The following is a 22,062-nucleotide window of genomic DNA, read 5'->3' as shown; positions in this document are numbered from 1 at the left end:
AATATATTGAATGGACTGAGATGGGAAAATATGTCAAAGTCCAAGATGAAGAACATCAGAGTAAGGATCTGTAATTCAGGACCAAGATCACAATGTAGAGCAAAAATGAAGCTAAATAAATAGTATTAAATGTTGATCTTATGTTCCAAGTCTAACACATGCCATAGCAAATCTAAGTACACCTCATAAGGCTTAACAGGATAGCAGCTTAGTGATATGGATTGTTCTGGAAGATATGAATATATGGCTGATCTAAGGACAAAATCAACACATCCAGATGCTGCAGTTAAAGTTGAATCAACAGGATTCTTCTGTCTTTATTATTGGGGAAGATAATGAAGCAGTTTCAGCTTTCAGATGAGATTTTCCAGAAGACAAGAAATCTAAAAAATCTATTTATACTTTATCAGTCATTACCTACATGGAAAACATCTGCCTTGCTGGTTAATTGATTGATCACTGAGAAGAATTTTGTTCAAGTTCTTGAAATGAAGACCACTAAGTATTAAAAACATTAAACAACTGGTCTAATATGAATATTTGACACTAAAAACTAAAATTAAGTTTGCATAAAACATTTCACTATTATATAAAATGAAGTCTATTTTACTAAATAATAACCACCTGATTTACAGCAATAAATGATAGTGTAGGAATTATACCCACATTTATTTGACCACTGTTATGGACCAGGCACAATAGTACATATACTATTCAATTTCTTTCTCAAAGTATCCCTATATACATGTAAAGAAGCTAATGCTTGAAACAAACTAAACATCTTTTTCAAGTTCACACAACTATTAAATGGATGCTGAAAGAAACAATGCCAATCAAACTTGAATTCTAGCAGAATCTAAGGTGTGGTGGTTACCCTAGAAAAATACCCCTTGTATGCCTATATTTTTCAAAGGGATATTGTGAGAAACCAAATCATAGTAACATAGGCCTTTTGCCTTTTTACAACCATTAAGATTTTAGGGTGTGGTAGCACATACCTGTAATCCCAGCAACTCAGGAGGCTAAGGCAAGAGGATCATCAGTTCAAAGCCAGCCTCAGCAACTTAGTGAGGCCCTAAGCAACTTAGCAAGAACCTTTCTCAAAATAAGGCTGGGGATGTGATTTAGTAGTTAAGTGCACCCCTGGGTTCAATCCCTGGTACCAAAATAAATAAAGATCCTAGGAAGAAAAGAAACTACTAAAATGGTTGCTTTTTCAACTCCATAAAAATCTTTATATATTATCACTTGTAAATATAATGCTTTATCTGGCTTGGGGGTGATAAACTACCTTCTTCATTAAACAACCACAAATTTTCCATGACTGCTAACTGTTTTGTTCCCTTCTGGAGCATCTGCAGTACCCACAGCCCTTGATATGGGCCCTCTAGTATCCTCCATTCTCCTACCTTAACTTCCACCTTCAAGTGGGTATCATTGTGTTTTCTCACTAAAAAGAAGACAAATATCCAAATGTAAGGTCAGCACTCACAACTCCTTATATCTCAAGAACCCAGAATCATAAGGGCTTAATAAATTTGTTTTAAACAGTAACCAAAAAATACAGAGGAGTAAAAAAATGAAAGCAAAGAGAAAGAAGTAGGGGGAACTAAGAGAGGGAGGGAAGGAAGGAAGGAAGGAAGGAAGGAAGGAAGGAAGGAAGGGAGGGAGGGAGGGAGGGAGGGAAGGAGGGAGAGAATGAGGGAGGGAGGGAGGGAGGGAGGGAAAGGAAGGAAAAAGGAGAGAGGGGAGGGAGAGGAGACATTTTAAATATTAATAAATATTCACCTAAATATTTCTCTTAGGTTGATAGTAAATTTTCTAGGAAATTTAGAAGGGGTAAGTACCAATAAAAACAACTCATTTAGAATTAATAGTTAATACAAAATAATTCCACATAGAGCCTTGTTAAGTATTATGAAGAATTAATCAAAATGTCTAGAAATGCAAATATTTAATGTATAATTTATAATGACATAAAATGTAATGAAAGAAATTATATTATTTGTCAAAACTATAAAACTTGTTTTGGGGCTGGAGTTGTAGCTCAGTGGTAGAGCCCTTGCCTAGCATGGGTGAGGCTCTGGGTTTGATTCTCAGCACCACATATGAATAAATAAAATAAAGGTATATCAACAACTAAAAAAAAGATTTCTTTAAAATTAAAAAAAAAAACTTTGTTTTGTTATTTTAAGTTGATTGATGTGACTTTGGAAGCTTTGTAAAGACATACTTTTGCTTGAGTTAGCAATTATTTTTTAAATAATATGTAAAGTTTCTGTATTTTTTAAAGAATTTTTAAAAATGTCTTTATATATCTGTTTTGAGTTTGTGGCATGCAAAACATAACATGCAATGATGAATTTTTACAACAATGATATAAAAAATAGAAAACTGTTATCAATTACAATCATATTAAATTTTCATAGTTAATTATTGTAAATGGGTAAATATTTATAAATAAATAAAAATATAAATATTCTGCTAAGATTATGAACCATAAAAACTAAAGACACAATTAAAATTTGTATTTTTTTATTCTAAATTTTATTGAGAAATAATAAATATACAGTAAACTCTTATACATGTTTAAAGTGAACAATTTGATAGTTTTTGACTTATATATACATCTATAAACCATCATCATAAACAAAACAATAAAGATATCTAGCATGTCCCACAGTTGTCTTGTGTCCCTTGAACTCCCCACTCTGGTCCTTCCCAACCTGTCAGCCTCCCTCCTCATTCATTCATTACTGACTTGCTTTCTTTCACTATAGATTGCTGTGATTTTTCTAGAATTTTATATAAAGAAAATCATACGGTTAGCACTCTTTTTTATCTAGCTTCTTTTACTCAGCATAATCAATTTGATATTTGTCCATGCCTTTGTACATCAATAGAAAGTATTTTAAATTGCTGAACAGTATTCCATTGTATGTCTATACCACAATGTCCTTATCCATTCAACTGTTTTAAATATTTTGTTTTCTGCTGGGCGTGGTGGTACATGCCTGTAATCCCAGTGGGTTTGGAGACTGAGGCAGGAGAATGGCAAATTCAAAGTTGCCACTTTAGCAACTTAGTGAGACCCTAAGTGACTTAGTGAGACTCTGTTTCAAAATAAAATACAAAAATGGCTTGAAGTGTGGCTTAGTGGTTGAGCACCCCTGGGTACTACCAAAAAAAAACTGTTTTCAATTTTAGGCTAATTAAAATAAAGCTGCTATGACCATTCATGTAAAAATCTTTGTGTGAATATATATTTTCATTTATTGTAGGTAAATCCTTAGGAATGGAATGGCTAAGTCATATGGTGAATATGTGGTCAACCTCTTAAGAAACTGTCAAGAATTATTTTTCAAAATGGTTTCATGCTTACATATTCCCACCAGCAATTTATTTTTTTTGATGCTTAATTATATGTGATTTTTATTTAAAATGACTTTTCAAGTCTTCCAATGATTCAACAGGCTTTGTTTCAATTTTATTATCTCAAACAGCTAGAAATCAATACGCTTTTTGTATTTTATTGTAATCAATATGTATGCTATTTTAATTTTTTAAATTAATATCAGAACCACATGTATCAACCAGTAAGCAGTATAGATTTAAATTAGCTTCTCAGTAGTTATGGTATCATTGCCAGATTCTTGGGATTTCGCTAATGCTGAATACTATTTCAAGCCCTTTCTCCAACTAGCTATATAACTAGCAAAACATGCCACCACTCTAGGCCTAGTTTCACATTTGCAAAATCAAATGCCTCAATTAGATGATATCTAATGTTTTATCTATCTATAAAATTCCATGATATTCCCCATCACATTCATTTACTTCTATTTCCACCAGCAATTTATAAGAGTTCCAACTGCTCCAACACCCTCCCTAACATTTAGCATAGTCTTTTTAATTTGGGTTGTAACAGGCATATAATATTATCTCCCTGTGGTCTTCATTTGCAGTTCCCTGGGGGCTAATAGTGCTGATCATTTCATTATGTGTTTGCCTGCCATTCATTGTCTTGTTAGGTAAAATGAAGTGTCCAGACAAAATTTTACTTAGCTTTTTCTTAAGTTATGAGAGTTACTGACATCTTCTAGATAGATATTCTTTATGAAATATGGGTTTTCCAAACATTTTCTTTCAATCTGTGACTTGTCTTTATTCTCTTAACAGTGTCTTTTAAGGAGCAGACATTCTTGGTTGTAATGACATCCCAATTTATCAATTTTGTTTTCTTTTATAGCTTGTGCTTTTAGAACTATATCTAAACCCGTGATCACAAGAATTTTTTTCTTAGTTCACTTTTATAGATTTTGTAGCTTTAGTTTTAACATGTAGTGTTCATGACCTATTTTAGTTCATCTGTGTAGTTAATGCAAGAAAAAAGATCAAAGTTCATTTTATGCATGTAAATACCCAATTGTTCCTACATCATTTGTTGATATTCTTAATGTATTTAATATTTTAAATCATTACTAGAGGTGTAGGTTAATTAGAACTTTACCTTGCATTTCTTTCCTTATTATTTCACCTATCTTTCCATGCAAATTGATTTGGAAATAGAAGGTAATGAACTTAGATAAATACTTCTTATGTAAATATATCCCAAAACATTCAAGTAATTATAGAGCTCATTATTTTAGAGTCTAGATTTAATTTGAAAGAAGAATATTAAATCCAGAATGTTGAAATTAGGAAAAATAAATAATCAACTGCCGACTGTAGTTTTTACTGGGCTGCAAACCAACATGGTCAACTCTCAGAGCACAGTTCTATCACAAAGCTGCCTTATCCTTTTCTCTTCTTTCTGGAGAACATAGAAATGGAAAACAGATGCAGGGGTGGCTTCCTGCATGTTCTTGAAGGTCAGAGCTCCCTATCTGCCCCTGAGCTGTTAAAATAAGAGAGACGACTCTCCACCTCATTTGAGACCTTTGGTCTTCTTGTTAGAGCACACTGATCTGTTCTCCGAGGACACAAATTAATAGGAGACATTTGATACTTCCCTAAAAAATCTTTTTTTTTCAGTGTTTATAAACTTTAATACAGAAAATCTATTTGATATTTATTAAACTTAGTTTCTCCAGCTATGGTTTGGCATTATACAAAGCATCTTAATGACACAGAGTTAAAAAGATTTTTACAAATTGAAATGTGATACCCTTGTCTCCAAATATTTTAATTGCCATAAATTTGTTTAAAAATACACATTAAACGCATGTTTGACACTCTAAACTTTCTATAATCTCAATACCACAAAATACATATAATATACTATACAGATGTGGAAAAATCTAGTTAGTATATAATACTTTGCTCACCATTAACAGTTTTATTATGTGAAATGCACATACTGTCTTAAAAATCCAAGCTTTTGAGCCCCAAAGTACCTCTGAAATTTTAATGTATTGCAACAAATAAAAATCACAGTATATAATTGAAATTTTGGTTGAAAACGTCAGATACCTAAGTATTTTGGATAAAAGAAATGTAAAACAAAGATTTGGATCATGTACAAAACAAAGGCAACCTATTAGTCACTAACAGTACCTTTCTGCAGAATTAACAGGCTTATAATTTATCAACGGCATTACCTCCCCTTCAAAACCCTCCCCAAATATCAAACTGTTGTTTACCAAATAATTTTAATTTCAAATAAGATAAAAGGATTTCAATAAATATATAAGCATTTCCATCCTCCACATACAAAATTTCTTAAAATCATTCAAAACGGAGGCTAGGTAGAAATTTCCCTAACTGTGCTTACCAACCCCGTATCTGGCCCTCACAGGTGGTGCCTTCCCAGGCACTGCCAACAGGGCCAGCTCTGTTGGTGAGCCCCTGCCCCCACCCCCCCAATCCCACCCCAGTACTGTTGAATGCTCATGTCAATGATTTGCCAGATGTGTGCATAAAGTTGTAAAATGGGGACACTTCTTGAACAGCAACAACAAACTCAACAATATGGATACTCAAGGCATTGATTTGAAAGGCAGCATCTCCGAATTGGTAGAAAATATGTTCCTCCATAGAGGAACATAGCAGATAGAAACCACATGGAAGCATGAAAAAGTAAAAAACAAATATTACTCGAGTTTCTGGGTGGGAGTGTTTCCCTGCTCATTTGGAGAGTTTTTCTTGGTTTTGTTTTAAAGAATGGTCATTTATGCTTAGCTGAGCAACGGTGGCAAGGAGAGGCCCATGCTGATATTCCTGAAAATCAACTTCTTTATATGACTACTCAGGCTGTTATTTTAGGATGCTTAAACATCTACATGACTTGGTTGAGACCTAACCTGAATACTTTACTCTGTGACCAAATTCCATTAGAAGAGGAGACTTAGCTATTCCCATTCCCGTTTCGGGAGACAGCAAGTACCTTTTCTCGGGGGTGGGGTAGGGGTTGTGGGTGGCATAGTACCAGGGATTGAACTCAGGGGCACTCAACCACTGAGTCACATCCCCAGTCCTATTTTGTATTTTATTTAGAGACAGGGTCTCAATGAGTTGCTTAGCGCCTTGCTTTTGCTGAGGCTGGCCTTGAATTCATGTTCCTCCTGTCTTAGTCTCTGGGTTCCCTGGAATTACAGGAGTATGCCACCATGCCCAGCTTAGCAAGTACTTTTTAATTAACCATCGGGTTTATGTGAATGGATTTATGTGAATAGGAGCTAGGTAGACCATCATTCCTTGATGAACTTATAAAAGCTTACTGCCTGTGATTTGCAGCTTGGTTTTCAGGGTCTAACAGGCTAAACCAAACTTCTTTATTATTCACAAACAATTTATTTGGCCTCTTGTCACTGCATATTCAAGCCATTGAATGATTGACTATTCTACTCATTTTACTGAATAGCAACCTCAGTCGTGCAACATAATTGGGGTGGGCGGGGGGAGTCTGCCTCTCCAACACATTGATACATGAAGTTGAAATGAAATCTGTTTTCCACGTAACTAAGGAATATATATAAGTTATAGGAATCTGTATGGATTTGAAATGTCCTGGCTCCCCAAGTTACTTAGTTTAGTTAGTTTGTTTTTTAAAGCATCATCACAATCTGTCTAAAACATTCATCCCCAGTAGATGTTCCTGGGATCATACTGAAACTCCTATAGATCAAGATACATAATGAAGCCATTTTGTTTAATTAGCTACTGGAAAATCAAAATTCTTCCCACCCTGTAAGAGCCCTATTACACTACAGAAGGGCTGAAATATATTTTAAAAGTTAATTTACTACAAATCATAGCAATTAAGTTTTAACAATCTAAAGAAATACACATTGCACCCTTGAACATTAATATCCAAGGTGTCAACAACAAAGTGTCTTAGATCAATTTAATAAATAATGTGGAAATAGTTGCACTAAGCTAAAATACTAAACACACACATTTTTGACAAACTAATTTCATGTTTTCATACATACATACATATATATAAAGTGTGTATGTGTACATAATTTTAAGAGCCAAAGTTACATACCCTCATACCTGGAGAGTGCACAGCATACCCTCCTCTACACAGCTAGACATCACTGATGGGAGCAACTGCTGGCTGCTCAGAAAATGCCACCAAGTACTGGCCTCTGGAGCCAGAAATCTCACTGACAACAGTTGCCTTCTGTAGGCTCTTGCTTCACAATGCAAGCTCATTCATTAAAAGTTAATGTACCAAAGTTTCTGCCATTAAATACAAAATGATCTGTCTAGCTGATTAAAACCTTTAATGAAAAGAAACGAACAACAATTAAAAAACAGTGAAATCTACTAAAGCCACAAGTGTGTCATTCAAAGTGCAGCCCAGATGCCTAGTGCAAGAGCTCCCCAGAAACACAGGCATGCATGGGCACGTGCACACATTACTCTAAATTCCTTATATATTGGAGAATTAAAATCAGTGGTGGTCAATCTTCTCTGCTCTTCAGGAGCTATAGCTGTAAATTTATCTGAAGTATTCACTGCTTTATAAAGTAACTTCTTGGCTCCTTGCCTAAAAAAAGGTGGCACTGAAGCAAGGAAAGGGCTAGATGTTCTCCAGCCAGACTGGTCCCTGGGTTGGGCAAGATTGAATCACCTGAAAAGGATACTGCACAGCCTAGCCCAGGCAAGGCTACTGTGACAATTTCATCCACTGCAACCAGTCTGTTGGTTGCCTATAAAGAGTCCAATGATGTAAACTGTAGCCTCCTGGCATACAGGTGTGGTCTTAAAGAGCAGTCAACAGTAATTTTCAAAATAGTTGCTACTTCTATAACTATATATTAAGCAAAAGTCTCAGACTAAGTTTGTTTTTAGCTGCTTGTCAAATTCAGTTTAAAATGATTAGAAAACACTGAGGATGCCTCACCTATTGAGGAGGGAGAAATGGTCACCTGTAATGGAGTCCAAAGTATGTGCTAGAGCAGATGACACAGAACATTTGAAATGACTGAGGAAAGGGAGCGGTATTTCCTCAGACTATGACATTAAAAATTCAATTATTTAGGATAGGATTTTGATCCATTGCCCACTACCAAATGGTAGAAAAAAGAAAAGGAAAAAAAAACCCTCCACATTAAAAAGTTGAACAAGTCATTCTCCAAGAATTAACAGTTTTAAAAAGAAACATCTTAGAGCAGCACCATAACACATAGGAAACTCTGCTTTGAGAAAATATCAGTGTGACCCCAGAAATGCTCCTGCTACCTTTCAGGACACACAAGAGACTAGAATGCACTGGAACTTAAGAGATGCCTCACTGGCTGTTGTTGCTGAAGTCAAAAAGCCCAGAGGATACTTGTTCCACTTCTAAGACATCACTGCAAATTAAGGAATCAGAGTCAGAGAAATCAGAGGAGGACAGAATACACACATACTTGATTAACATGTGTTATTTCTTACTAAATTACTAATCACAATGGCTGAGAAGTTGTCCATAAGGAAAACTATTCCTAGAATACACTAAGATTAAATTTGAAAGATATCAGAGGCAAATTCTCCAAGAGAAAAGGTTAAATTCAACATAATTCATAATCTCAATCTTCAAAGATATGTAAAATAACTTGAGGTACAAAACAGTTAAGAAGCTCTATAAATATGAGGCCACAGGACAATGAAAGTTCACTAGCTTCAGAAATAAACGTTAAGAGAGACCCAAGCAGAGGATTCACTGGGAGATTCTCTAACCCTTCTTTCCCCTTTTCCATTTCAAACCTTAGCAATATCTACAAAGTGTAGGGCAAGCTTTCCCCCATCCCCACCCCCAGAGTTGGATGTATTTGTTTTTGGAATAAGGAGTACAAAGCATTTCTTGAAGCAGCATTACCCAATTGGTTAGACTAAGTCATGTACCAACATATTAGCTTTTCTGAATTAATCTTTTTATGTCCGTAAAGGAAGTTTTATTTTAAATGAAAGAATTCAACATTATTACTACAGAGGACCAACCATGTATTGACAATCTGGTCCTAGTGTAAAACTTCTTCTGTAAACAATCCACAGAGTCTTCATTTAAAAGTAATATTTAAGGCACACCAGACATGATAGGGGCAGTAAAAACAAAGTATAGAGGGTATATCTCTCATCCTCAACTCCTATATGCACCTTGTGGGGGAAGGAACATTGATATACAATTCTTACAGAGCTGGCATCTTAAGCTCTATCCCAGCTCTCCTCCCTTTTCCAAGAGAGCTGATATTAAACCAAGTTAGGTGGCACTTTTCTAGTATGAATTTTCTGATCCTATCAGAAAAATACATCACTGATGAGGGCCTTTAAGAAGGAGAAATTCATTATCTCTACATCAGGCATTAGAACTGTAACTTGTATAGCAAAACCACACACACCACAGCTGCAGGCCATTCCCACATCAGTTACCAATGCTCACTTCAGAGCATTACAATCTAGTATAGGGGAAAAATCTGCAGAAAGATTTTAACCTTTGAATATTATCAATTAAAGAGACATAGGCAGAAACCCTCAGGAGTTGGATCATGCCTTTTTCAAGATTAACTTAATCTGCTTCAATTGTGTCAAAGAATAAGCAACAAAAGAGAATACATGGTTTTAATAAAATTCTTAAAGTTTAAGATTGTCTTTTTTTAATTAATTTTTATTGTAGGTTGTTCAAAACATTACATAGTTCTTGATATATTATATTTCACACTTTGATTCAAGTGGGATATGAACTCCCATTTTTACCCCATATACAGATTGCAGAATCACATCAGTTGCACAACCATTGATTTACATATTGCCATTCTGGTGTCTGTTGTATTCTGCTGCCTTTCCTATCCTCTACTATCCCCCCTCCCCCATCCCCTCCCCTCTTCTCTCTCTACCCCCTCTACTGTAATTCATTTATCCCCCCTTATATTTTTCCTCCTTTCCCCTCACTTCCTCTTGTATGTAATTTTGTATACCCCTGAGGGTCTCCTTAAGAGTGTCTTTTTATGAAACCCTTCAATATGATGTGCTTCTCCTAGAAAGTTTGCCTACTCTTTTGTAATGCATTAAATGCAAGTTATGGTCACCTTGTGATTGCTGTAGTGTTAACATATTCACAGTTTTTGAAATAATGCATACCAAATCAGACACATTTCATTTTATAGCCACATGAAATGCCATCTTCTCATCTTTAAGTGACTTTTCATGTGTTAGAAAAGAAATGCTTAATACTAAGCATAAATTTTACAATAATAAAATTGCAGTTAAGATTTGAAATAATATCAGGTAGTAGGTAGAGAAAGAACATGTTCCTATTTTAGATGAACCAACTCTTACTCATAGAAGAGCTACCACAAAAAGACAATAGGTAACAAGGCTCCCAAAATATATAAATAAAAACACCTACATTAAATTTATGCTAAATATTCAACAGAGTAAATTTATAGGCAGAAATAACTAAGTTTTAAACAAGCCCCAGTCTGGGAACTTAAAAAAATTAAAATAAATAGAATCTCACTTGATTAGTTACGAATTGCAACTGGAATTTCAATCTTATTATAGATCACTAAAACCATCTTATCAATATGCTGCAGATTTAAAAGTATTTAAATAATTTTTCACATTGGGAATATTAAAGGGGTCAATTGATATGATGGCTTTGGGTTATAGACAACACATGAACCAAGGAGGAGAAAACCATTCCTCATTCTTAGTGTTGACTAGGTGGTGTAATGGCAGTTTTCCTTCGTGATGTAACACAGTGTTGTGGAAAAATCAGAGGCAACAAGAATGTGTTCAGTTCAAGATATCAACTTGGCATCTTGGCGAAGCCAGTGCAGTCCCTGCCGGGTATAACGAGCTAGATCTGTCATGATGCTTGCATTAAAGATGAGTGGGCCCATTACTTTATCCAGTTCAGCAAAGAATTATTTTTATTCTTTGGAAAGCTGTTCAGCTTGGTCCCAAATTTCAGTGGCATAGAGGAAGTTAGATGTAACCTGAACATAGCTGGCTGCCATCTGGTGGATCTTCTGTGGAATGGTCACTGAAGAGCCACTTGCTGAAGCACTACTGCCCCCAGAAGAATAATTTCCAGAATTGCCTGGTGACAGCTTTGGAGAAACAGGGGAAGGCATCCCAACGGCTTTGCACCCCAAACCAGGTGATGGTGCTTGAGAATTATTATAAGAATTCTTCAGGTGTTCTGTCAGTGTCTTTGAGTACTTCAGAGCATTTTCCTTCTTCAGTTTGAAGAGCTTCAGGTACAGCAAAGATTGGCATCTCAGGCAAAGTACTGTGAGTCTTTTATCTGCAGCTGTGGCATCTGGTGCCAAGTAATTCTTTAGCTTCATAGTGTATTTGATAAGCTCCACTGTGTCTGAATACATAGGGAATTTGTATTTGGATTTGGATTCCTGAGCATTCTTCTCTAATGCATTCCCACATTCAATGAAAGATACCACAGCATCAAGATAGTATACTGCTTTTTCAAACCTATCAGACAATGCATCTGCATTGTGCTTGAGCTTTTTTGCTTCTTGTAGATAATGGTCTGCTGAATAATTTCTGTCATCAAAGGCAAGCTTTGTTCTCCGAGGCTTAGAAGCATCAGGAGTCGGTGTAGATGGAGGACAGTTAGAGGAGCTATTTGGAGCCTTTTCCTTAACCTCCTTGGAGCTACTGGAAGTCTTCCCTTCTGTCTTCTTCTGTTTTGCTGCAGAGGAACTGTTTTTGCTGCTGCCACTATTCTCCTTGTTATTATTACTGCTTGACTTTAAGGAAGATGACTGACTAATAGTCCTCTTCCGAGAGCCATGCTCTGTTTTGGGGTCTTTTGAAGGAAAAGGTCCAGCAGGTGAAGGTAACAACTCCTTTTCTTTTGCAGCGCTCTGCTTTGATGACTCTGTTGCTGGATGGCTTGTGGCCAGATGAGTTCTTTTCCTCTGTTTTGGTTTTTTTGTTCTCACTGGCTCGGTTATCATCTTCACTCTTATGTTTCCTCTTGCCTTTGTTGGAAACTTTTTCTGAGGCTTGCTTCTGAGCCTCTTGGGTGTGATTTTCTGACACATTTTTCTTTTCCCCCTTGGGTGGTTCAGTTTCTTTATAAGGCTTTCCTGGTATTCGAGTCAAGAGATTCAGGTCAATCTTCACAATAAGTGGATACCTGTCATCAGGCTCACTGAGGGGTGAAAGGAGTTCCTTCTCTTCCATAGGAGAGAACATTCGTTGCTGAAAAAAAACTATCTTCTTCCTCCACAGAGGAGGGTTTAACGGGAGTCCTATTACTATCAGGATACTTAGGAGTTTGAGAAGAAGGAGGAAGGCTCTCACTTTCATCTGAATCTGAGGATGAGGTATCTGTTTCTATGATTTCCCTCGATTTCTGGGAAGATTTACTCGTTGACTTGTATTTCTTTTTCTCTGCAGTAGGTCGTGGGGAAGATTTAGACTCCTTCTTTATATTGGGTTTCCTTGAGCCTTTGGTGGCTGCTTTGTGTCTGCTGGAGGGCATGCCGGTAGCCATGTCTACAGGGGTTTCACTTTCTATCTTCAGGCCTCCACGAGGCTCTTCAGCAGCTGCCTTCTCAGCTTTTTTGGGTTGTTTTTTGCCTACAGTTCTCCTCTGTGTTGTGCTGTCACTCTGTGCTGGAGACTTCTGTCTACCACGCCCACTTTCTGATCCCTTTTGGACAGTTTTGGAGTCTCGTCCAGGAGTAGCAGAACTTGTTTCCTTAGGCCCTCCTGGATCTGCGTAGCTATTCCCAGGGCCCTGTTCTCGGCCTTCTTTTTTGTAGCCTTGAGAGGATGGGATGTTACTGTCTACAGAAGACGCTGGTGAAACTTTATGTGGGTTCACTTTATTCAACCAATTATCAAGTTGCCATTTGTTTGTTGGTGGTGGTTCAGGCTCAGGAGATGCACTCTGGGATGGTTCATTTGCCTCACTGTCACTGGAACTACTTTCACTCTCTGAATCTGATCCTGAGCTGCTTTCAGATCCACTGTGGCTGCTAGAATCATCCCTGGAGTTATCTGCTCCTTCACTATTATGATGTGAAGGTTCAGAATTACTTCCTGGTGTACTCCTTGGCATTGTTTTATCACAGTCCTGTTCCCCATCACTGTCTTCACTGCTGCTTAGTTTTAAGTCATCTTTTAACATAGATTTAGATTGGTGCCCATTTGAAGTTTTAGCAGAAGGATTGTATCTTTTTTGTTCTCCAGGGCCAAAATTGGATTGCTGAGTCTCCTTAGTTGGAAAAGGAAATTTGGAAGGTTCTGTTTTGCATGGTGTATGAATAGCCGTTAGAGGGGGAGGCCATGAATGCCTCATCTCTTTAAGAATTTCATCCACACAGCTCACATCACCAGAAGCTGATGCATCCAGTGGTTGGGAAGGTATTTTCAGCTTGGTAAGATGTGCTTTGCTGCTGGGCTTCAGCTCAGTCATGCTGTTGCCATGGGATTGGCCGCTGTAGTGCTCAGAGGATAGCTTTGGTTCCATGGACTCCTGTCCATCCATGGGCCGCACATAGGCAGTGGGTTTCTGTAACATTGTACTGGACTTTGACATCAATGAAGGTGGGAAAGACTGATTTGAGTGCTGCCCACTTGAAAAAGGTACTCGGGAAGGAGAATCCCAATTGGCATCGGGATCCCTAGGTGATTTGGAACGCTGATGTTCCTTGCTATGATGATCATTCCCATAAGACCTGGAATGACTAGAGCTTAATGAAGAAACAGCCTGGGGTTTTCCAGGGCTAGAAGATCGTGATTTGGAGTGTTCTGATCCATGCTGGCTTTTTTTCCAGCTACTGCTATATGAGTCACGGTCATGCCTCTGGCCAGTACTATTAGTGGCACTGCTACTACCTGCACTGGTCCTCTGGCTACTATGTCCACTCTGTAAGCCTGAGGACCGTTTTTGAGACTGAGAAGTGCTGGGTGCAGGTCCTACTGGAGTCCACTTGCTACTCTGATGAGAGCCTCCATGCCTCTGTTCAAAGAAATTTGGGTTTGATTTTTCATCTGCTGTCGGTGGTACAGTAGGCTTGGGAATTGCAACAAGCTTCGGTATCGATCTGTCTCCTACGAAATCCTTCATTTCATTGTAGTTTCCGAGCATACTCTGAATACGACTTGATAACTTATCTTCTTTGCTAGTGACTTTGTATGGTTCAGCAAAGAGAGGAGAGCTAGGTGGGAAGGCGTCTTGACCCTGCTGAATTTCCTGATTCCGCCTTTCCCGTTCTTTCATACGCAGCATATTCCGGTCTTCACGGTTCATGTTGCTCCAGTCCCGGCTCCGCTAGGCCCGAACCATCTCCCGGCTGCGGCAGCGGCGACGCCGGGCCTGCACCTTCACCGGACGCGCATTCAGGCCCGCCCAGAGGGCGGCGACAGCCTGCCAAGGGCGAGGGGCTTCGGGCGGCGGAGGTTCCGGAGGCCTCGGAAAGCTAAGGCGGTGGCGACGGCACACCTCACACGGCAAAGAGGGAGGCCCGCCCCGCTCCATGACGGCGGGGCCCAGCCTGGGACGGCTGACTGAGGCGGCGGGGGCGGGCTGACGAAGACCTGGCACCGCGATCCCCGCCCCGTCCGCTGGCGGCGGCGGCGGCGACGGCTCGACTCCCACAGCCAGGACTCTAACAAAATCTTAAAGTAGGTGGTGGCAATGGTGAAATGGTAAGGTAATGAATCTAGTGACTTTATTGTAATTATGTCATAATGAGAATTTTCAAACCTGTTATCCATGATAACTTGAAAGTCAGACCTGTTACATATTAAGACTCTGGCTCCAGGAGAGTGTTTGAAAAAGTCTGGGTGTTGGTATATGCTGTCCATGCCATGTAACAACATGCTAAAAAAGAGATCAGCCAAGTATAAATTAATTAAATTAATCACTTCCCATTTCCAAAGCTGACAACCAAGGTGGGGGAAAAAAGTTTGCTAAAGGGAACTTTCTGTCAATTTACTGTAAGTTCAGGAATTTGGGGCAGCGCAACAATGGAAAATTCAACTGCTCTTCTCCCCAAACAGCCGGAAATATGATTACTTGCGTAGAGCCCTTTTCAGGAGACTCAGAAAAAATATTCTAAAACATGAGCCACTCAGTGGCAAAGGCAGTTGCGTTCTCACAATGGCCACCTTTGCAAATGGTCTCAAAGTGGCAGGGCTTAAATTGAGGGATGGTAAACAATAGCAAAAAATAATAATAATAATAAGTTTATACACCAAGAAATAAGACAGGAAGAAATCCTTAATGATGATTATCCTCAAATGGAACTGACAACTGATGTGAAGATTTTGACCCCATGTGTGCATGTTAGAGAGCAGTTGGCATCAATGGGTTTGCCTTCCTGGGCTCATGCAGCTGTCACAGCTTACTTCCTTACAGAGTAAAGGCTGGAGGAGGGGGCTGAGGACTGATTTAGGGGCCAACAAATCAACCCTAAAGCTTTTGTCCATTCAAGCTTGTGTTTCTCTTTTTTGGATAATGCAATTCCCCCAAAAACTCAGAAAGAAAAAATTCCTAAAGGATCATGTAGACACCATAGAAATAATAGACAAATTCCTCAAAGAGAGGAGAAATCTCTCCAGTTTCTAACCTACAGAGTTTTGCTCTGGATCAGTGAGTTTTGGGGTTTTTCCCCCAATCTTCCATATTCTAAGTAAAAAAAAATTGTATTAGGATGATTCTGATCATATTCTACCATTCTTTATCAGGTATAGTATAGGAGGCAGGAAAGGATATTTGATGGGCCTCTGAACTTGCTGGAATGTAAAACACATCACCCACTGATCCGGGACTTTCAGTTGGATTCAGAAACTGGATGAGACTCTGGTCTTTCTTGTTTAGGGCTAGGATGAGAATGTGTTCTCTGTGGAGAAAAGGAAGAACAGGGCATATTGAGTGAACACAGCAGTGGACTGAGCACACAGCAGTTACACTATTCTTCCTTTCTTCCTTTTAACAGCAACATTCTTTGCCTTTTAGTTGGATCTGTGGCTACTCAGCTAGTTTCCAACCTAACTTACATCTATTTCTTTTATTCCTATAAATGTCAGGTTTACTTATTGCACTTAAATACACACTCAGATAACATTCTCAAAGGACCATCATTGCAAACTGATTAATATATGAGGCTGTCTTATAGGAATGGTGGAATGAAGAGTTTAAAAAACTTATTTGGTAACTCAGGCTGAAGTAGCTTCAATTTGTAAAAAACAAAAAGGGAAGAGAATTGTTTTTCTGAAAGCATTCAACAAATTCTCTAGATAATTCTCAACTTAATTTCTCTGTAAAGCAATCACTTTAGTAGTAATATTCTGTTTGATAAATGTGAGCACTGGTCATTTTTGTATAAATAGCAGTCACTTAGAGACCTAAAAAATGTGGTTTTCTCAGAATATTTAAACTTCCATTTGGTCTGACTTACTATGTATATACATAAGTATGCATACATTTGTATATGTTAGAGTTATATATATTAGATATGCATGCTTATATGTATTAAATTTAAAATCATTTTCTAAAAGCTAGCAATTTCAACAAGAAAAAGTAAGATTAATATCTTGTAAGATAGTTGATAAATCAATTAAAATACATGTTGCCATTAAAATAGTTTTGGAGGGAGAACAAAACTGCTGAGTAGATGAGATCTCACACCTAAAATACTAATGTTTGATATATCTAAAGTGCAAAGAGTAAGCAATCCAAAGCCCATGCCCACATAATGCTGAAAGAACTAGACAGCATCATACATTCAGTCTTAAATTAAGTAGTACATTTATTTGAACATTTAAAAAAGCTGGCACGCACTATTTTTAAAATGTATAAAATAACACTTAAAAATTAAAGAATCACAGAAATGCAGCTAAATAGATAGAAGAAAATTTCTGAAAGCTATAATTTTCATGATGAAGCAAATATAATTTTATCATCTCTTATGTATAATATATTCTTATTGCTCATTGAACCCAGATGAAATGTGGAAGTGTGTTGTGATTTTGATCTTACTAAAGCAATTGTTTCATGAACAAAGAAAATAATTCAGGACTACAAAGATGGTAAACTATTAAGGAGATCTGTGGGTTAGGAATTCATTTTATTTAATATCACATTATATTTATTCCTTTGCAGAAATTCTGGATGGGGTGTGAAGGACATTTCTAGAACTGATTGGGTATTAAATAATTCAAAACCCAAGAGTTGTGATCAAACAGATCTGTAGGCATATGTAAGTACTGCTGAGGCGAAAGTGCCAACCAAAGCAATTAGACTGGAAATTAATGTCTGGAGGTAATCAATGGAAGAACTAGCTGTGGACCTTCATGTCTGCATCATCTTTGTTTATTGCTGTAGCTGGGTATCACAGAAAAACCAACTCATTTCTCAGAGACAGAGAAAGGATGTTTCCTTCAATTTAGGCATTCTTAAATTAACTTGGAATCTATAGGAAGTGATTCCATGCTCAGAACTTAAGCTGATTTTTATTAATGTTGCTGGCCAGTAATGGAGATAAATAATAGGCACATTCTGCTTAAATCAGGGGCTATGGATGCAACATTGGGAGACTTGGGAGTGATTAATTATATTCTCATTGCCAGGGTTGACAGGGGAATGGGGTTACCTTTTCCTTTAATGATGTCCCTCACCCTTACATTGGCATTGCTTGTATAAAAAACTTGGATACTTGACATTCTCTTCAGTATCCAAATGTGACATAGGGACAGCATCATGAATGCTGCAAGGTGAACCCATCAAGAGTGTGTTTTCCACATTTTACTCTGCACATTGTATCAATTGGCAAAACAAAAACCCCCGACATTACCCATTTTAGCAGTATGAGGGGAACCTCTGTTCATTCCTCATGATTAGAATATTCTGGATAACTGAGGGATGGAAAAAACAATTTTGTGTCAAACTAAGTGGCTGGAAAAAAAATCTTTTCAAAATGCATTAGTCTACTTTACAGCCTTGCTAAGTACAGTATACTAAAGCTAATTTAATATTTTCTCCATGATTGATGACTCTGCAGTGCCTTGAGGTCAGTAGGAATTATTATTGAGGTAATAAGCTGTAGTATATTGAATTTTGAATCTGAACTGACCAGATATTGGTTAATTTCATTGTGCTTTGCTTCTTTCTCCCTAAAGCAGAATACAAAAAAGAAATTCACTGGTGCTGTGGTTATAGTTAGAGCTGTTTACTCTATATGTGGGCAAACATTATAGTTCTCAAGTGTGGTGTGTTAACCATCCAAAAATTTCAATAGTCCTGCCTTATGGTCTTAGATGGACACTCCCACTGTGTAAGCTTGTGATTGTGGGAGACTATTATCAGACCCAATCAATTTACAGGTACCTCAGTGCTTCCACATCTGAAGAAATGGCCATGACTCCAATCAGTAAAGAAATATGCATGAATATAATTGGACTGTCAGTATTGCTAAGAACTCCAGGGTCAAATTGGCAAGCATGACAATTGTGCTCTGAATCCTGATGTTTTAATAAAGAGATAATGGTAACAATTTGCTGTCAAATTATGCTACCAATATAAAATTGCATCCCCTATAACAGTGGTGTCCTAGTGCAAGTCTGCAGACCTACACAAGAATTCTCATCTTATTTGGGGAATTTTTGAGAAACAAGTGTCCAGGGCTTTGTCTTAAACTTCTCCTGTGGAAGGTCAAGAGAGGAGCCAATTACTGTCTCTGTTTTCACTTTGTTCAGACAAAGGAGACACAACTCTTTAAAAAAATATTTAGGAACCAAATACAGAAACTTAATAATGAAACAGGACTCCTCAGAAATGCTGTTTTTGAAAGCTGAAGGGCCAGTACTCCAGGTACAATTGAAAATCTTATGGTAATGCTGGTGGGAGATGGGTGAAGGTTAAGACCAATATTCCCATAACTTTTCTAAACTGAAGACGCAAAGATTGGAGGCTTTCATGTTGCTAAAGTTTTCATAAGCACAATACACTCAAGGAACTTTAGGAAATATCTCATTTTAAAGAACAATATACTTGCTCCCTTTGTTATATTAAGGGATGAGATGTGGGAAAGAGTGGGCAGGATTTGAGGTTAACATCATCTACTCAGTGAAGACCTTGCATGGAGCTTTATGTGAATGACTTAATCATTTTTTAATTATAGGAATAAATCAACATGGGCCCCGTTTATGGATAAAGAAATAGAGCTTTAATGATTGTTAAATAATATTCCCCCAGGAATTTTCATTTTTGAAATAGCAAGAATGATAGTTATATGTGGTTTGTATTTATAGAAAACCGATTACTTATCAGGAATTGTGTGCTGGGTGATATATGTATCACCTAGGTAATAATTTTAATTTTCACAGAACACATGATAAATATTTTTAATGTTTTATTGAAGTAGAAAACTGAGCCTCAGAGAGTTCCATGTGATCCCAAATATCAAAACAAAAAGGCAGCTGGAATTTAAATTTGGGCCTGTGTTCAAAGTCTAAATTATTTTCACGATTCCCAGCTTAAATTGGGAAATCTATGAGCCTGTTTCCCACAAGTATTGGGTAACATGGTCTGATTCAATTAGGGTGGATGCTGAGTGGGAAGTTTTTTTCATTAATAAAAAATGGGAGTGTCAGAATATGTTAAGGATAATCTTAGGCATTATAAGGGAAACCAAGATGTATACAATGTCTTATTTCTTCTAGGAACTTATTATCTATAAAATAGTTCAGAAAAAAAGACCACAGTGGTTTCTAATAATAATATTTATGATCCATTGTTAGGTGACACATCTATTGTTAAGTTTCATATGTATTAGCTCATTTATTCTATAAACATGATAGGTAGGCAATGTCATTACTTCCTATTTTACACATAAATAAATGAAACATCTCTACAACATAACCGGTAAAGATATTCTGAGGGCAAAAAGATCAATTTCTTCAAGAAATGTGAATGAAACATTTTCAGAAGGGGTAAAGGAGTGGGCAGGGCTTGAGGTAGCTTCAAAAAAATAATAACTAACACAATAAAAACCATATCAATTTTAATACCTTATTAAGGTTTTTGGTAAAAATGGGAATTTACATAATGAAAAAATCTGATATATTTATATAGAAATGGATGATACTGAGGGAGCAACTAGAATACATTGTATACACTGTAATCACTTAACATCCTACACACATATTTGTATATGTTAAGGAATTCTAAATTTCTTAAGAAGAAAAACTTAACAAAAAGACAACTTTTGATTAGCATGTCTACAAAAGAGATAGGAGGAAGAGAGCATAGATAATGAAATTATAATGAAATTAGATACCATTTTCAATTATCCAAAGGCAGATTTTATTTTTTATTTATTTTTATTTTTTTTCTTTAATTTTTATTGTTGGTTGTTCAAAACATTACATAGTTCTTGACATATCATATTTCACACTTTGATTCAAGTGGGTTATGAACTCCCATTTTTTACCCCATATACATATTGCAGCATCACATCCGTTACACATCCACTGTTTTACATATTGCTATACTAGTGTCTGTTCCAAAGGCAGATTTTAAACAGAAAGAATTTTCATTGTTAGAACTGGACTAGGCAGGAGGGAAATAACTCCTAATAGAGCAAGGGAATTTCAAAAGCTGAAACTCCCAAACTCCACACCCACTTTTAAATAGAGCATCTTTCTTCTTGTGAAGTGAAGCTGGGTATGAGTCAGGATTAGACTGGTTTCCCCAATATCACTGAGTTTCATTGAAGAACTAATTCTACATTTTGTCTAGTGTAAGAAACCATAAACTGAAAAATCTCCATTAGTTTAAAAGTCACTAAGAAAGAAAGGTTAAACTACCACAATTAAACAATTATAAACACCTGCTGATTATCAAATATAAGGCAGTGATGATTTCAGAGACATTAAAATGAAAACAAATTAATATATAATTATCAATGAAATATTACACAATCCCATTCCCACTTAGATCTTCTTCACTTTAGTTAATCTACAAATCTATTCTGGATCAGAATGAAAACCTGATTATATGACTAGGAATAAATTAAGACTGGAAAAGTAAAATCAATAATCTACTTTAAAATAATAATATAACTAGAAAGAAATTGTAAAGTGTTATAGAAAGAACAAGGATTTTGTAATTAAGCATACTTGGGTTTTAACCTTAGCCCTGTGTTGTACATGTAAACATGGGAAATTTTTTAATCTTTTAATCTTCAATCATCTAATCTATAAAATGGGGGTAATACCTGCTGTGTCACCAAGGTTCTTGTAAGAGCTAAACAAGGTCAGGTATGAGTAACATCAGAATTTCTAATATAAGGACCTGTTTACTAATGAATCCTTTATAGAATTAATGAAAATTTGCAGCCTACCAGGTGGGTTATCAGTATTAATATTGAAGGCATAAGGTTGTCTCTGATCCCATGAGAAACTAATTGCTCTTTCTTTGCTGATGTCACCATATGAATAAGCCAAAGTATGGGACAATGGAGAAAAAACATTGAGCTAATTAATGAATAAATTTAATGTTGTTGAATGTATAGATCAACTTGTAAAAACTCACTGATTATACTATAAATGAAAGCAAAAGTGGAGTGTAAAATAGTATAATTGATTAAA

General features: G+C 36.8%; 1 pseudogene; it reads right to left on the bottom strand.

Moving 5' to 3' along the window:
* Positions 1 to 11,139: 11,139 nt before the first annotated feature.
* LOC143640081 (AF4/FMR2 family member 4 pseudogene) lies at positions 11,140 to 14,719 on the bottom strand (annotated as a pseudogene).
* Between the last annotated feature and the right edge of the window lie 7,343 nt (positions 14,720 to 22,062).

Source organism: Callospermophilus lateralis, unplaced genomic scaffold, assembly GCF_048772815.1.
Source record: "Callospermophilus lateralis isolate mCalLat2 unplaced genomic scaffold, mCalLat2.hap1 Scaffold_112, whole genome shotgun sequence".
Lineage (NCBI taxonomy): Eukaryota > Metazoa > Chordata > Mammalia > Rodentia > Sciuridae > Callospermophilus > Callospermophilus lateralis.
The sequence above is the reverse complement of the archived record's forward strand: the minus strand, read 5'-3'. Positions and strand labels throughout refer to the sequence as shown.